General features: G+C 44.1%; 1 protein-coding gene across 1 annotated transcript in view; it reads left to right on the top strand.

Moving 5' to 3' along the window:
- The first annotated feature begins 3,838 nt into the window (after positions 1 to 3,838).
- FOXN2 (forkhead box N2) overlaps positions 3,839 to 9,548 on the top strand; it is a 57,033-nt gene continuing 51,323 nt past the window's right edge. The window contains exon 1 of the mRNA XM_065929311.1: positions 3,839 to 4,017. The gene's annotated coding sequence lies outside the window, so the exon portion shown is untranslated. The remainder of the gene's footprint in view (positions 4,018 to 9,548) is intronic.

The raw sequence follows: 9,548 nt of genomic DNA, 5'->3' as shown, positions 1-9,548 counted from the left end.
AAAGATCCTTAAAGGAAAAAAAATAGACTTTCACTCACAATTGTAATTCTTGACTTTTGTGTCAAAGTGGCAGACCAGTATTTATCAATGTTGTATCCTAGTTCTGATATCATTTGAGGAAAGTTATTTCTTTTATTGACAAACACTACTAAACATCATCTCTGTTCTGAAAGCTATTCTAAGAAATTACATTGTAAGGATGAAGAAGACAAGATAATTGACCTCAAGGGGGCTTGAAGTCTAGAGCCCTTGTTGGTAAACTGGTTATTTTTGGACTCATCAACTCGTGATCAAAAAGTCTTTTGTTAAATATACATGATATAATAATGAAAGAAAGTGAAAGCGAAAGTGGCTCAGTCATGTCCAACTCTTTGCAACCCCATCGACTATACAGACAATGGAATTCTCCAGGCCAGAATACTGGAGAGGGTAGCCTTTCCCTTCTTTGGGAAATCTTCCCAACCAAGGGGTCAAACCCAGGTCTCCCGCATTGCAGCTGACCCACAAGGGAAGTCCAAGAATACTGGAGTGGGTAGCCTATCCCTTCTTCAGGGGATTTTCCCAAGCCAGGACTCAGACCAGGGTGTCCTGTACTACAGGCAGATTCTTTACCAACTGAGCTATCAGGGAAGCATTTAAAATATAAATGTGTATGTTTGAGTTTCTATTGAGGCAGGAGATAGATGGGCCCCAGACTGAACAGTTTCTCCTCTGTGGACAGAAATTCCATAATAGCAGGATGATGGAGGAAGGGACCTCCCTAACTACACATGTGCAGAAACACTCCTTGGAAGTCAAAATGGGAGAGGGTGTCACCTCATAGCAAGTAACATCAACTACTCATGGGCCTCTTCACTAGAATACATCTTGACTTAGAGATGTATGTATGCACACAGGGAGGATCTTGATATATACCAAATACAGACTCAGAACCAGGCAAAGCAAGAAAATTGGTCAAAGGAAACCTGGAAGGTACGCCCCATAGAAGTGAGTCAAACTACCAGAAGAGTGCGACTCTCTCTGAGCCCACCCACGTGTCTATCCAAACATACTGTATTCTCTTTTCTCCTAATAAATACTTTTCTTGCTTCACTACTTTCCATCTCTATGTGGAAATTCATTTCTACACAGCTTGTCATTGTAAACTGGTCCCTCGTGGTCTAGTGGCTAGGATTCAGCATTTTCCCTGACACTGTCTGACCTCAAACTCTGGCTGGCAACTGAAATCCTGCTTCAAGCTGCTGCAGGCTGAGGCCACCTGAGATCACTGTCACTTTTTAACCTAAACATGAGGACATTTTAAACAATATACTTTTAAAATTTGTCTTCAGTAAAGTTTATTAATGACAATGTTCCTGTAAAATATTTTGGAGAAAGAAGAATACAAGCTTTGTGTGTGCTGTGTGCTTAGTTGCTCGGTTGTGTCCAACTCTTTGCAACCCCATGGACTGTAGCCCACCAGGCTCCTCTGTCCATGGAATTTTCCAGGCAAGAATACTGGAAAGGCTTGCCATTTTCTTCTCCAGGGGATCTTCCCGACTGTAGGATCAAGACTGTGTCTCCTGTTACCACTGCACCACCCAGAAGATATTAAATACCAGGATTCTCTTTTTCCTAAAGAGTTAGGCTCTGGTTTCTTAGCCTTTTTACTCTTGTAAGCTCTTGGGGAAAAGCTACTCACTCTGAATCATGGTTATTTTTAATCAGAGATTTTCCTTGGTAGGTGTTCAAAGTCCTCTAAAATAGCCGCTAAGTATACAAGTGTCCCTGGACTCTGAACTAAGTGTGATAGATTTCCTAAGAGATATGAGCCTCACCCACAGAGATTATTTAAATGTGCCAGCCTCTCTGGGGTGAATCAATCAGTAGAGAGGACAAGCAGAGAAAACTTACTGAATGTAGATGCAGTAGATTGATTATTTGACCACTGACAAGTTACATCATTTTTCTGGATTTGTTTTCCCATCTATGATAGATTGAGCTCCTAGATGAAATATCTCTAAAGTATATATAACTTACAGTTCTCATTCTGTAATTCTTCTGGAGTTGAGGATTGTTTGGTCATCTGGGTTTAAAATAGATTAGAAGGAAAAAGAGAAACTAAAGTTTCATGTTTCAAGTAAAACAGTAGTACAATAATCTGTAGGGAGATGAAGACCTATGTCAGTGGCCACCATGACAATGACCAGCAGAGCTAAAACAAGACTGAGGTCTGAGAAGATTGTCATTTCCCAGAAGCCATCTTCTCTCAAACTTCCTGCTTACCTCTCTTTCCTTTCTGCTACACTTTTCCTCTAAAACTTCCTTGAAATTGCCCACTTGAGGGAGCAACAGTGATTGCACTGAAGGGAGAAACCAAAGCAACTCTTACTTCAACTGAAGCATGTTGTATATTTGCTTTGTGGTCTTCTAACTCTGAATGCAGCTATGAGGCCCTCCAGAACAGTGTAATGAAAAGCAAGTGGAACTAGTAGATGACTGAACAAATCATATAAACAGTGTTTTCATCTGTGGAATGAGGGGAACATTTCCATTTTTGTTACAATATATGGTGATTCCTATAATTCTTCTGTATCTCTATCATCCCCACAGCTTGGCTTGTTTTATTGTCAGCAGGCAGCTTGTTTCATATTCTGCCCACTTTATACTTAGAACCTGGCTCATATACTGTTCATTGTTCAGGAAGGAAATGAACTTCAGTTAGCACCTACTGTGCCTCAGTTACCGTCCACGTCTATTTCATATACCCTTTCTTAAAAAATCCATTCAACACATTTGTGAGGTAGGTATTGCTACTCTAGTTTTTGAAGATGTAGTATAGGAATTCATAATTTTAATTATAAGGATCGAAGTGGTAACGGTAAAATGGAGCCTTGTGTCAGTTTCCCATTTTGACAGGTTATTTTTCTATGCCTCAGTTTCCTTAACTGTAAAGTGGGAATTAACAGGAGTTAGGAGAAGATTGGCAGATTTCATACAAAAACAAAACAAACAAGGAAGTATTTCTCAAATGGAACATTCTTATGCTGAAATTCGGCTTTAACTAGACACAGCTGAATTTTACCTGGCAATACTATTTTAGCATTACGGTTACAACAATGTAACCGTGTAAAGAATTTAGCCCAGCCCATAGCACTTAGAGCGCGTTCTGGAGCTCCTTATTAAATTTTGGGTCTGATTTCCAAGCCCTTTTTCTAAAAAAAAAATCTCAGACATTTTGAGCTCAGTTTCCACATAAACTTTCAGTCAAGCGAGGGTGATACTACTGTAAATTTCTATTAGTGCTTTACCGTTTCTAAAGCTCTTTCAATTAAAGCCTGGCCAATGGCGGAAAGCTCCTGAGGAAACACAGAGTTCGGGTTACCGAGGGCGGCCGCTGCAGTCGCAGCACTAGCTTCTCGGACTTACCAGCCTGGCGGCCACCCTCGCCCCGCCCAGCTGCGTCCCGCCCCCTCCCCATCTCGGCCACTCAGCGGCCGCGCCGCGACCCGCCTCACTCCTATAGGTCCTTCCCGGACAGGCGAGGCCTTTCCATTTTCCCGCCTTCCCCAGCCCCTCCACAACCCGAAACCTGACTGGCTCACAACGTCACCGCCCTGCCTTCTGTGCGAGCCCCGCCCTTCCGGACACCGCATCCCTTCCTCTGCCACCGGCCGCCTCAGCAGCCTGCCGGTTCCCAGGCTTGGGCCTCGGGTAGGAGGTGGGAGGGGAGTGGGAGGGACTGGCGGAGCCCCCTCCCGAGGAGTCGCTGGAGGCGGGGACTGGAGGGAGAGGCGGGGCTAATCTCCTTGGCGCCTCGTTGCCATGGCAGCGGGGGAGGGCGGCGGGAGGGGAGGAAGCAAACGGGAGGGGGATGTGGTACTGCTGCGGCCGCCACCGCAGCTGCCGCTGCCTGCTCGTGGCCGCGTCTTCCCGGAGGCGGCTACTGGAAGCGGCCGAGAGCAGCTGTGGTGCTCTGCCATATTGTGTCTTCCCCTACCCATCCCTCGCCCCTCCGCTGCGGCGGCCGAGCTGACGGTGAGTCCCGAGCGGAGCGGCGCCTTCCCCAGCCGGCGCCGCCCGGCGTCCGTGCTCCCCGCCCCGAGCCGCGCCGCGGCTCCCGGGCTCGGAGACAGCGCGTGCGGCAGGCGCCGGGCGTGGGGCGCGGAGGCGGCTGTCCCGTGACGCGCCCGGACATTTTTGTCCCGTGATGAACTGGCACCGCCAGGGGAGTCTTCCCTTGCGCGTGGCTTGGGTGGTTTGTGGGCTCCCGGGGGGCGGCGAACTGAGGATAGTGCGGCCCGGTGAGGAGTTAGGAGTTTTTCTTGAGGGGTGTAATGACGGCCCGGGAGCGGGTGTCCACGGCGGAAACCGGGGCTAGTGTTGCTGGCGCTTCGGAAAGGCTTGGAGGTGGCCTCGAGGACTCTTAGGGCTCGACTCGGGGTGAATCTACTGTTGAGGGAAGCGCCCCAAGCCCGTCGGGAGTCATTGCCGGAACCCCCTCCCCCAGCTTGAAGTGCAGCGAGACGTGCCGGGCGTGGAGTTCTCGTCCGGTCCCGGACGGACTGACTGGGCCGGGCCAAGTAGAGCCCGGGGAGGCGCCGGGCGCGGCCGGCAGTGAACTCTGAGCAGCCGGGCGGCCGAGCGTTGGGGTGGGCAGGGCTGGGTCCCGGATGTGGGGGTGATCGACCTCGGCACGCTCTGGCCCTTCCTCCAGCGGGCGCCCGGGGGTCCGCCGAGGGTGCTGTCTCGGGGTGGGAGTTAGTGTTTCTGCTCTGCAATATGGACACTTCCTGTTCGCCGCTTCTCTTGGGCCCTCTATCTCTGCCCTTCAGTTCTTTTTACTGGGAAGGCGAGAGGTCGTGAGGGCTTGTGCGAGGTCCCTCAGCTCTTCTGAGTTCGCCCCGTTGTAAAAGCCCAGAGTTTGGGACCCGGGAAGAAGGTGGGAGTCAGGGGAAAGCCGTCCCTGTGTGTAGTGCTCCATTTTACTCAACTCCACCCTATTGCCCCTTTGCAGAATGCCTCTGTTCCCATCGCGGCTCACGAGAGTTAGCGTGTCTTAATTCACTGGGGGCACACTCTCGGGAATTTTCCGGGACCTGATTTCTGCTTTAAAGTCTCTTTAAAGCAGCCCCTGTACTTCGTTTTCTGTTTATAGAAAAAAGCGTTAGCGTGCAAGGAAATGACACACAACTTTCTTTCACCCCAACTCAGGTTGTGGGAAGAGGTCGATTGTTATTTCCAGGTTAGTTGACGCTGTTAATCCTGTCTTCTGACTGTGACAGCCACGTGGCCGACTGGGTGTAATTGAGTGCCCTAGCACCGCTAGAGCAGAGGCGTCACTGGCAGCTGGGGGCTTTGTAGCCCTGCAGTTGCTTTGGACCCACATTTTGGTGTTTCCTGAGATGGGGAAGTGGACAAAGCTGAATTGTTCTTCTCTATCTCTGTTCCAACCAAGTCGACTTCTCCCTGTTTGCTTGCAGTCTGTGTAAGGTGCCTTCTGTTTTGATGATTCGTATTTGAAATCTAAGCAGTATTAGGTACCATTATAGAGTGATGGGGAACAGAAGAGTACATTATTGAGTTTCTCAACTCTGGGGGAAAAATCCGTTTGAATTTCAGAGTGGTTAATAAGTTTCTAATGTAATCAGAAGTAATCTCATTCTGGAGGATTTCTTTTTGATAGTTTCATTATAACCTGAAAAGATCTGTTACTAGTGGAAATACTTGTTTATAGATAAATACTTTGTTTGATTTGTGCATGGGCACTTTTTTTTTAAGGGAAAGTATTAATAGCTAGTATAGATGTTAACATCAACGGATTAAAATATATAAAAGTAAGAGACCAAGGACTGAAGATCAAAAATAACAAAAAGCAAAATAAATATATTATTAAATTATTTTAAAGTAAGATAAGTTAAAAAAAGGTTGAAGATAGATATTTGGACAGTTTGGAGTTTTCAGAATTTAGGTATCAATACAAACAATTTAAGTACATACAATCTTTGATTTCATCATGTTAAATTTTGTAAATATTTTGATAAATTTGTATTATTTCTGTAACATGTTTTTATTTGCATCACTTTTATTTGAAGAGTGCTAAACCACAGGAAACATTTAGAGTTATGTGAAGTTACAGCAGCACCATTTATTAGAATTTTAATATGCCATAATAATGGTTTTCAGGGAAGTTAATAGCTAAAAAGATTGGAGAGGCTTCAGTGCAGAAAAGACAATGCAATTGAGAAGTGAATATGTGTGGTGACCGCTGAAACGAATGCATAGTTGAGAAAGAAAACTAAATGAGATGAAAAAGTACTTATATAATGGAGGAAACACTGAAAACATATGCTGGGAGATAGCTACATTAATAGTTATGGGATGTGGCTATCAAATGAAACTTTACAAAGTGCCATCCAAACAAGGATTAATCTTGTTCTTGTGTCAGCTTGTATATGTGTGTCTTGCTTTTGGATTGTTGTCATTTTCGCACCTGCTTTTTGCATACTTGCAAAAAGGTCCTCCAGAATAAAGGGCCCAATTCCTTATTGATTTCTTAGGGAAGAAAAAGTGCTCTAGGATTTGATCCTTATTCTTGGGTTGAAGAGACATGATTAATACATGTGGGGAAAAAAAAGTTTACAGTGTGATGATCTAATTAGGAGTTAAATTGTATGATTCAGGCAGGTACTGTAAGAGTTGAAAAGGAAATTAGAAGGTTTGAGTAAGATAGAGGGGTAGCTTCTTGAAGAAATTAAGGTTTTTGCTTTCAGAAGTCTTACCTTCATGTTAGTCCCACTAGATTAATCTTCCTAAAGATTATATCACTCTATTGACCAAAACCCCTTATATCAAGAGTAATATCAAATTTCTTCTCAAGAGTCTTTGAAATTCGGACCTAGTCTTCTCCCATCTTATCTTCCACAGGAAGTGTTCATTATTTACTACTTCAACGTGGTTTAACAATTTACTTCTTTTTCCCTTGGCTGATACAACATTTTTCTGTTGGAAATGCACCTACACACATCCTCTTAACCACTGAAAATCTGCTCAAACTTGAGGCTTGGTTAAAGTGTTAATTGTCTTGAGAGCCTTGGAATCATTTTAGACCTGCCTTCCACCTCTCCAGCAGAAGTCTTATTCTCTTGGGTTGCAGCATTCTATACTACCTTGTGTTTTTTTTTTTTAATAAATAGTTTTCAAGCACCTACCATTTGCCAGGCACTGTTATCAGAACAAAGGCTATAGCCTTGCAAAAACAGATTCCCTATTCTTCATCCCAAGAAAATTATAAAGTCTTTGACCACCCAGAAGAGTCTCCCTCCCCAGCGCCTCACTGCCCCCAGATAGATGCTTAGTGAGTATTTGATTATTTTCTGAATAAAGGAAAGGCAGCACTTACAAGGTTGAGAGATGGATTGAAAGTATGCATGAAGGGTACGAAAGAATAACCAATTATGGATGGCCTTGCAAACATCACTTCTGAATTTAAACATGATTTAATCAAAAAAGAAAAAGAAAAAAGAAGATGGCATTTAAGCCTGGGAACGAGGGGATAAAGTCCTTATTTGAGGAAGGTTCATTTGACAGCATTGTGCAAGGCTAGTTATTAACTTTGAGAATGAGGTTTGGAAAGGGAGCATAATCAAGAAGATGGTGAGTTTAGTTAGAGTGTAAGGTGAGTAGAAGATATCAAGGTGAATATAATCTTTAATGACTAGAGATTAGAGGTGTGAGATAATTCATTCAATATAGAGGTGACAGCTAATGTTACAATTTTTTGTTGCAGAGTTACTAATTGAAGCGTGGAGGCCTAAGAATGATGCTTTGGAAAACAAAAGCAGGAGCATCTGTTTTGGTCATATGTGACTTCATAATTAATACTGTAGACTTGTTCAAAACCTTAATTTCCACTGTATGAGTTTAGTTCAGTTCAGTCAGTAGGTTGTGTCCAACTCTTTGAGACCCCCTGAATCGCAGCACGCCAGGCCTCCCTGTCCGTCACCAACTCCTGGAGCCTACTCAAACCCATGTCCATCGAGTCGGTGATGCCATCCAACCATCTCATCCTCTGTCGTCCCCTTCTCCTCCTGCCCCCAATCCCTCCCAGCATCAGGGTCTTTTCCATTGAGTCAACTCTTCGCATGAGGTGGCCCAAGTACTGGAGTTTCAGCTTCAGCATCAGTCATTCCAATGAACACCCAGGACTGATCTCCTTTAGGATGGACTGGTTGGATCTCCTTGCAGTCCAAGGGACTCTCAGAGTCTTCTCTGACACCACAGTTCAAAAGCATCAATTTTTTGGCGCTCGGCTTTCTTCACAGTCCAACTCTCACATCCATACATGACCACTGGAAAAACCATAGCCTTGACTAGACAGAACTTTGTTGGCAAACTAATGTCTCTGCTTTTTAATATGCTATCTCGGTTGGTTATAACTTTCCTTTCAAGGAGTAAGCATCTTTTAATTTCATGCCTGCAATCACCATCTGCAGTGATTTTTGGAGCCCCCAAAAATAAAGTCTGACACTGTTTCCACATCTGTTTGCCATGAAGTGATGGGACCAGATGCCATGATCTTAGTTTTCTGAATACTGAGCTTTAAGCCAACTTTTTCACTCTCCTCTCTTCACTTTCATCAAGAGGCTTTTAGTTCCTCTTCACTTTCTGCCATAAGGGTTGTGTCATCTGCATATCTGAGGTTATTGATATTTCTCCCAGCAATCTTGATTCCAGCTTGTGCTTCTTCCAGCCCAGTGTTTCTCATGATGTATTCTGCATATAAGTTAAATAAGCAGGGTGACAGTATACAGCCTTGACATACTCCTTTTCCTATTTGGAACCAGTCTGTTGTTCCATGTCCAGTTCTAGCTGTTGCTTCCTAACCTGCATATAGGTCAGTCTGTGAGAGTGCTACCAAATATAAAGGATCCAAAAGAATGTTTATCACCATTCATTTCCAAAGGATTTTGATTCATATATTTCTTATTTGCCTTGCCCTTTTTTTTTTTTTAATTTAAATAACCGTTTGGTTTTAGAATCGCTTTACAATTACAGAAAGTAGCGGGACAATAGAGTATACCTCACCCAGTTTACCCTGTTGTTAACTTCTTACACTACTATGGTACAGTTGTTACAACTAAGGAAACAAAGTTGCTACTTTACTATGAACTAAATTGCATACTTAATTCAGATTTCATTTGTTTTTCCCGAGTGTCCTTCTTCTGTTTCAGAATTCTAGTTTCTCACATTTTTCTTATTTTTGATGATTGTGACAGTTTTTAGGAGTACCAGTCAGAAATCTTATAGAACATCCCTCAATTGAAAATTACCTGATGTTTTCCTCATGAGTAGACATGGGTAACGGGTTTTAGGGAGGAAGACGACAGAGGTGAAGTGCCTTTCTCATCACAGCATATCAAGGGTACATACTGACAACAAAAAATTGACAATGTTAACAGGCTTTGATTGCCTGTTTGAGGTTTTTGTCAGGTTTCATTCCCCACCCATTTATACTCTGCTCTTTGGAGTCAAGTTGCCAAGCAAGGCTCACGCTCAAGGCCTTGACC

Source organism: Muntiacus reevesi, chromosome 3 (genome assembly GCF_963930625.1).
Source record: "Muntiacus reevesi chromosome 3, mMunRee1.1, whole genome shotgun sequence".
Taxonomy (NCBI): Eukaryota; Metazoa; Chordata; class Mammalia; order Artiodactyla; family Cervidae; genus Muntiacus; species Muntiacus reevesi.
The sequence above is the reverse complement of the archived record's forward strand: the minus strand, read 5'-3'. Positions and strand labels throughout refer to the sequence as shown.